The sequence below is a fragment of the Toxotes jaculatrix genome, chromosome 16 (assembly GCF_017976425.1).
Source record: "Toxotes jaculatrix isolate fToxJac2 chromosome 16, fToxJac2.pri, whole genome shotgun sequence".
In the NCBI taxonomy this organism is placed as follows: Eukaryota; Metazoa; Chordata; class Actinopteri; family Toxotidae; genus Toxotes; species Toxotes jaculatrix.
This window is the reverse complement of record NC_054409.1, coordinates 22569556-22578368: the sequence shown is the minus strand read 5'-3', so window position 1 is coordinate 22578368 and position 8813 is coordinate 22569556.

Genomic DNA, 8813 nt, shown 5'->3' with positions numbered 1-8813 from the left:
TAATGTGTTTGCTTTGACAGGAGATTCCATTTTTCTCCCTTTCAAATGCCAGACCAAACGGTGTCCAGTAGATAACCAGTGAATATTAAACACAGGATTTATATTTCTGCTGCAGATGATGGAAATGAATATCTGAGCCAACAGACCATATAATCCCCCACCCTGCCAGCACCACAACTCACCCCCTGATTAAATAGTCAGGCTCTGGTGACCCATCTGCTGCCCTGCAGATACCCAAACTACACTTCCAGGAGGATCTCTTAACTGTTCCCAGACAAAATATTTATTGCACTGGGCTTTGTTAATATTTTCAGTGCGAAACAAAGGTACATCATGCTTCATATAAACTTTGTTTGGCTTGTTTGCACAATAAAATATTGCACTAGTAAGCCAAGTTTTGTCAATATATAATTAGTTTGAAAACGGTGGTTATTCTTCAATCAGAAAGCAATTCATTAAGTGTTCATATTCCACCACAGGTCCAACCCGTCAACATATCAATTTATATTTAGACTTTTCCATTCTTTTCCAAATAATTTCTACATATTTCCATGACTATTTGTTATCATCATCAATGATCTTGCCTAGTTAACATCAAAACAGCTTGATCCTTTGCCTATGTTCTTGTTTTTCGCTGTAACTGTTTTATGCAAAGTTAGAAGCTTTCAATGCAAACTAGACCACACACCCATATGTGATATAGATCTCCCTTAGTGTACCATATTCAGAGTACTACATGATTGGACAATGAATTTGTTTGTTCTAAGAATATTTTGTGGTCATGATGTTTCCCTCTGCGCTCTTCAGTACAAGCTACAACAGCTGGCCGGGCACTTCTGCTTTTGTGCGGATTCAACAAACAAGACAGGACATGTTCATTTGTGAGCTTCAGAGTGAGTTGTGGTAGATAGTTTTTGTTTCCTCTGGACATAGCCAGGGTAAGTGTTTCCTCCTGTTTCCAGTCTATATCCTAAGCTAAACTAAGCAACTGCTGATGAGAGGCTTCATATTTAGCAGACAAATATAAGAGTGGCATTGATCTTCTCATCTAAGTGAACAAGTGAGTTTCCCAAAATGCTGAACTGTTGCTACAAGCACTCAGACTGCAGCCTTAAACATTTTTCCTTATAGAAATCCTAAGAATTTTCTTCTTAAATAACAGTTCCTGAGCGGTTTTAGCTGGTCTCTTAAATAATTCACTGGATAAGCACTTTCAGTTGACATACATTTCATTGAAAAGTACTTGAGACCTGCCAAACTGTCAGACCTCCTCAGCTTTTATCATGCTAATTTTCAAAGTGTGAAGTCCTCCCCGACCACCTACTAAGCTACAGTGTTCCAAAACAATCTGAAATAGGTCAACAACCTCACAATTCAGAAAAATATTTCAAATGTATTTAAAATCTCACCACAATTAAATTATATATTGTACATGTTGTGCAAACATGGGGACCACAGGAATACTGAAATTTAATTTGAGGAGTAATCATTCATAATAAGAGGCATGCAGAAGACTCAAGATTATTTCAGAATATAGTAATTTCTCCACTTTTCAGTTTAATGTTGCAAGTTCTTTGAAATATGAGAATTAGTAACAAGTTAAAAAAAAATATGTAGAGCAAAAAAACAAAAACAAAAAAACCCCCAAAAAAGCTATTTCTGCCTTCTCCCGGAATCTGTCAAAATAGTTTTGCTTTGGGGGGTTGAGTGTTGTATGGGCTGAATTAAAGCTCCAGGTACATGGCAGAGGGTTCCTTTCATGTTGCAATTCACTCTGCGTGGATTGGGCCCCTTAAACCATTAATCTATGCAGTGTTTTCAGGGTTTTAATAATGGCTAACTTTAGTGTATAGAGCTCTCAGGCTCCCAGGGTTAGGGGAGCCCCCCCACCCCGCCATTCACTGATTCTTTTACTTTTGTGAGCAAGCTGAGAATTCTCACATGGGTAACCCCATAATGCTCACTAACATAAGATGAACCTGTGAAATGCATCACCCACCAACGCCTATTTAAACAAAACCAAAAAAAAGGGATACTTCCTTATGTTTTGGTTCCCTATCGCCACAGGAATATTCTGCTCTGAATATAAACTCCTTTCCACTATTTGCTTGTTCAGAGCTTTATAATTATTACGTTTTTTTTAGAGTGAAGTGTCCATTATGTAATGAAAAGAGTCTTGATCCCATCTTGCAATTGACTGAAAAAAGGATTTAAGCATCTGTACAAACACTGCAGGCTTAAACACGCATTATAATAACGTATTAAATTACCACATGCTTAATTAAATCAGCTTGACAGACAGCTTTGACATGCGAGTTAGTTTGAAATTCTCCTGTTTTTTGCATTTCAAAAATATGATGTTCCAAAATTATTCTAACTTAATCTCCCTTCTGGCACTCGGAGGTTTCCACCCACTCTAACGGACACGTTCACATTGTCTGATATTAACCTTCATTAGTGCAACATTTCTCTCCTTGATGATTTTCTGCCCCTAATTCCACATCTTGCAATTCAAAGAAACCTCTGTAAATCCTTTCACGCAGGGCACAGACTTGCTTGTGTGCTTGTCAGCAACAGCATTCCTCTGTTATGAAGGAACACTTCTCTCTACTCAACCATCAACTCATCAGATGCGGCAGACAATGACCTTCTTCTCTGAACCGGGCCATAAATCATTCATTTTCTGTATTAGCCACAGCTCAAGTGTTTTCTGGCTTGAGAATTCCAACATGCTTTAGAGAACATACATATGATGGATTTGAAGGGTTTGGACTACAACAGGAGCTGCATCTGTGAATCTGCTTTTCATGTCAGCATCACAAGTTTGTGAAAAGCATTAATAACATGTAGAAAGAATGTAATTATATTGCATGTCTTTGTGATCCATTTAGACCAAATTTTTACACATCCAGCAGACAATGAGCAACAACAGCATTCATTTGGAGTCTGGCTACATGATGAAAGTCCAATATACACTCTCTTTTAGATCCAGTTTGGTCTCCACCAACTCCTGAGGGAAATATCATTTGGGAAATGTGTTTCTTTTTGATCATTTATGGTTTTTGCATTTTACAGAAATTGGTATGAATTAGTATCAATCTTCTCATCTTACTGTTGGAATGAAAGCAAATAAGCATAATTCTATAGTAGATAAAACAGTTTAATATTCAGTATTTTGATCAATAATTCACAAAAAACCTGCTGTAAACAAAAAAAAACAGAAAAACAGTGAAGAAAAAAATGGGAGGTTTGTCTCCTGCCACATGTCAGCTCAAGAACTGCTCCAAAAATCCACTAACTTCTGCCTAGCATTAACAAGATGTCCTGTAACAAAACACTGCAAGGTGATTAATGAATAATGCTGGCAAGCTGTAGTGGAGACTTCTGGGAAATCACTGACAGACAGAAACCTGAACTGTCATCTAACATGAATGTTTGGACAGTTTTTTTCTTCCTTATTCTGTCTTTCTTCCTTCTGTCTTTTTCAAATACTTGTCAAACTGTTTGGAGGTGTCACTCCTTAAACAAAAGATCAACTGATAAGTCCATCATTTAGAAAATTTCAATGTTCCAGATCATTTTACACTTCGCTTTAAGACTACTTTTCACATAAAGACATCTTTGAGAGGCTTTTTTACATTTCAAAACTCAAGACTTCCTCTTACAGTTTCACCAGAATTCTTTTTATATTTTTTTGCCATGAGCCTAACCCATGCACTTTCTCTCTTTCTCTTTTACTCTCCCTTTCTTGGCATCTCCAACCGATGTTCATCTCCCCCCATCTTTGCTGCATGCTGTGGGAGCAAGAGGTGGAGACATGTCACATAAACAAAAGAAGAAAAAATGGGCCACATCATGCGGAGTTTCAGCGCAGAAAGTCGCAGAGCCAGCCATTGCTGCACTGGAGGCCCCCCCGTTTGATGTGCACGCACAGAAAACAGTGACCTAGTTCGACAGTGACATGTTTATGGCTGATGAGCACAGGCCAGTGAGTTTGCGAGCAGAGATTGCACCCTTGCTCCAGGGCCCTCTCATTTGGAGCACTAGGGCTTGAAACCGTTCCAAGAGACGAGACGTGATTCTTGCTGGGTGGAACCAAAATACTTCTCCTTCATGCCAGCCCCAGTGTCTTCTCTTGCTCTTACCTCGCTTACATTTTTAGCCACGCATGGCTCTTAGGAGGCTTTGCTGGTCTGTCTATCTGTTGGTTGGTTGGTTGGTCTACCACTTTGGTCCAGACTGAAATCTCTGAACAGCTGTTGGCTTTTCTTGATTTTCATGAAATTTAACACTTTCACAAGATCCATTAAGTTTGTATTTCACCTCTAAGCACTGCTGTGCCTCGAGTACAGCCTCTCAGAGCCACTGGCATGGCTTTAGACTCTTGTAGAAGCTTTATCAGTCTATTCATAATATTATTCACTTAAGTGCCTGTGGAGAAAATATCTCTCGGGCCTTGAATTATTTATATTCCCCCAGTGTGAGACAAAAGCATTCGGCTACTTCTCTATATCGACCTACAGTACTTGATCAGAAAAACAGTGACCCCTCAGATGCTCATGTTATTTTTCTTGTCAAATTTATATGTCTTCTTTTGTATTACACTACAGGAAACATGACATCATTTACCCTATTCCCCATCATTCTAAAATTATACTTAATGCTTGTTTCACAAGTTCATAGGTTCAAGAGCAATAATGAGTCTTAATTCCTGTGGCTGCTGTTTCATGGTGTCCAAGGCCATGTGTGAGTTTCCACAGGGCCTGCATGACAGGCTGAGTGTGTTCATTTTTCAGATTAGAGCCTCTGATGAAGAGGCCTGTTCTATAATTACAGGCAACGCCACAGCCACTCTTTGCGAGATTCATGTTACCAAGGCAACAAGCAAATTAAATATGTCTCAGAGGGGAGTAAATATACCCTTGCTCTATAAGTGTAATCTTGTTTGATGTGTTCGCCACAACGCGCTCCCTGTGAGGGAGGAAATAATTCACTAAGATTGGATGGGTAGAGGGCCAAAGAGGGCGAGCCCACTGTGTTACCCTGTCATACAACCAGTCAGAGGACAGGAAAGACATTTCGCCCGAGTATGAGTTTTTCCTTTTGACATTAATAATAATGTTACAGAACCAGTATGAATGATAACTTCTCGCGGTTGACTTCAGATCCATTTCCACTGCTAGTCCCTCTGTTCAGTAGGGATTTATTTGGCCAGTAACGGCAAGGTTAAAACCTATTCACTGTTACATCAGTGGTGTGTCTTCAAGGGATGGTGATGCCTGTCCGTTGGTTGGTCAGCGACACCATGAGGATGACATTTTTGGTTTATAATAAAATGTCTGCTGGTACAATTCTTTAGTATTTTTTTATTGAAAGCATTGTTGGGAAATTTGATACAGATATTCGTGGAGGATGAACTTTATCATTTAGAAGAATCATCAGGACAGATTTGGTTTATGACCAAATACTCGCTAAAAACTGACATTCCCATTCAGCCTCAGCTTTACATTGTGTTTAGCGGTAATTAGAAAATATTAGTTTTAGCTTACATGTTAAAGAAAGGTGATCAACGTGGTAAAGTAGCATGTTAGCGTTGTCACTGTAAGCTTGTTAGTGTGCTGACATTTCCATTCAGCTTAGAGCACTGCTGTTCTTAAGTACAGCCTCACAGAAGTGCCAACATGGCAGGAAGCCAGTCTTGTTTTCTCAACTCTTTCTCTCAGTTCTTTAAATATCTTACTACTTGTGATATTTTTCTAGTCTCGTTAGCTTTTGGCTCGACTGTTAAAAGCGCAGCAAACACGTGGGGGTCATATGACACTATTATGACTTTGTCAGCAAAAACACCAGGTTGAAATATTTTTGAGTGATATGCGCTGCATGTAATATTTAACAGACAGTGTAAGAACAAGGGTTTTAATAAACTTTGCTATAGACAGTCTCAGGATGTCCTCAGCAAAAAGCATGCACTGCTCCGTCCCTCGCTCTACACCAGCACCAAGGATCTGTCCAGCTATTTCTCACCTGCATTTCAAATTCGTCAGCAACATACAGCGAGGGTTTCAAACTGTCGATTTGAATTACATGAGGGGGCTGTAAGATCTGACTGCAAATTGAATTTCCTGGTAGATGCTCATCCATCCCCCTGTCACTGGCACTGCAGGTGTGCTGTTATGTTTTCAGTCAGATTGTAGGGCACACTGTAGGAGAGATTTTATGATCCAGTCTCACAGCGGAGCTGCGAGTTGCAGGAAATAAAAAAAAAAGAAAGAATATGCTGTGGTTAGATTTTCTGTTAGATTTCTGCATGTGGAAAAAAGTCTAGTAGGTTTGAGATAACACTGATTTCTATCAACTGTAATACCCATAATATCCTGTGCTTATAATCTCATTAAATGGATATAACTAATTTCACTATGCAGTCTTCAACTTCATGGCACAAAAAGGCAAACAGACTGACTATGCCTGCTCATATGCATTTGGCCCAACTCTGACAGCAGATGGTAAAAGAATCAAAACACCTCGAGAAGATGGCAGAAGGAGGAACAACTGAAAAGAGACGCAAGGCTTTGATTGCAGCAGTGAAAGAGAGGGTCTGGGCTCTGGAGACCAGTTAAAGCAACAGTTAGAGCAATGAGCTGCTACTTTCATCTGGACTGCACATCCAGTTCCCACCACAAGCTTAGCTATCGGTGTGCAGGACATGATGGAGAGGGCACTGTATTGTGTATAAGGCCAACCATCTGGCATCATAAAAAAAAGCTGGGAACAGAGAGGCCCCACAGAGTGTCCATTACGCAAGACAAACACAAGCTACATTGAATGGTAGTTGTCAAGATTGACTTGTGGGTTTGCTTTAACAGCAATTTCTGTCAGAAGTAGGACAAATGCTTGAACCACTGGCTTTTCATTTCCACATTTTACCATTTCAAAGAATTGCTCATGTGAACAGGTGCAAAACAACCAGTTGAGTGACAGAAAACTGTTGACAGAAAACTGCAATAGCCATTTTTCACTGACATTTTATAGATTGAATGCTTAATTGAAGATAATAAATAATCTGCAGTTTAATCGATAACAAACATAAGCATTAGCTGCAGCCCCAGTTGTTATTAGATTAGATTCAAATGCCATGCATTAAACAGTCTTTGAACTGAAAGAAATAGACTAAATATAAAAAACTAGACAGCTCACTTAGTGTCTAGTCTGGCTTGACTATGCAGGCCCGGACAGGTCTGCATGACTGGAGGCTCAGACTGTGTGTGCAACCGGAATAGACCCATAAAATTGGATTGAGCATTGTTTGACATATAATATTAATTCAGCAGTGTGGTTGCTCTGCCCAGGCATGACTGACATTTATGAACATTGCTCCGAGGCATTTTATCACTTTAGGAAATGATGTAAAAAATATTGCAGCTCAGTCTGAGCTGTCTGATCATGGCATCAATCTCACATCTCTGCAGGACAGTTTAGGCCTACAGACTTCTGCAGGACAAGATCAGGCACTCCAGGACAGGATCTTTTGTATGTCTTAATCGCTACCAAATAATGGGTTCATCATTTTATCAGAGGTGAAGAAAAAGGAAGACCATTTTTGACCAGGCTACATCAGACGTCTCTTTTCTGCTTGCTAACAAAACTAAATCCTGCAGGGAATGACTTTGATACAGCTGGACCAAGCTAAATATGAAATATAGTTTCCCAAAGTTCAAGTCTGGCATTGGTTTGAATATTCACTTCATATCTATAGTTAATCCCTGGCCTTTACAATGGCAGAATTTTATTACTGGTATTAAAAAAGGTTAAAAGTGCAAAGGTTTCAAAACACTGCAGTAAATGATGTTTTGATTCCTGGGGCCCTTTACTAAAGCAGTCTCATTGTTTACGAGCACATTTGGTTTTTGTGATTTAGAAGATGCAGGACAGTGGTAATACCCTTTATTCAGTCCTCCCTCGGGACAGCACCATATCTGATTTAGTGTGTAGGGAGGGTATGTTAGAGGGTTCCAGCCCCTCTTTAGAATCAGACATCCTGTCTGCTCAACTCTCTCCCTGCCAAACTCATTAAGAATCTCCTTTCTAAAATTAGGACCTCCTCAATTCAGAATGATTATAACTTCCCTTTTCTCTGGAACTTTGTCCTGCAGTATTTCATCTTGGCACAATGTTGAGCAAAACAGACAATATACTTTTGAAATGCACAGCTTTCCAAAGTGCATGTTAATGTTTGTTTCATGCTTAACTATGTCGGTAACAAGACTAAGAGTCTACAGCAGTGCTAGCAGCTTTGTGAGGCTGAACTTTGGCTCAGCTGTGCTGTGAGCTAAATGCTAAAATCTTCATGCTAACCATAGGAAACCATAGATGTTTCTACAGAATTTCATGGCAGTCCATCCAGTAGTTGTTGAGATATTTTAGTCTGGACCAAAGTGGGGAGCTGACCGACCAACAGACAAGGCTATAAATGGTGGCGACCTAAAAGTTAGAGAAGTGGGAAGCACTTTGGGAAGCCTTTGAATCCTTTGAAGCACAGAAGGACCATCGGGACAAGTCTTACTGTAAGTGCCCCAGAGTCATTACCACCACTGAAGTGCCCTGTAGCAACGCCCAGAACCTGAACACCTGACTGCGCCGGAGCCGCTCAGCTGCCAACAGATTGTGTAACTGTCTCTGATAAGTCTTTTGAGAACTGCTTATGATAGAGGGTTACAGGAATGAATATGAATAGGTGCGACCACGAAAAGAGCTGAACAGCATAAAATCCAAACAGACAGTCTTTGTTGTTTCACTGAAACAAACTGCTGATTTTT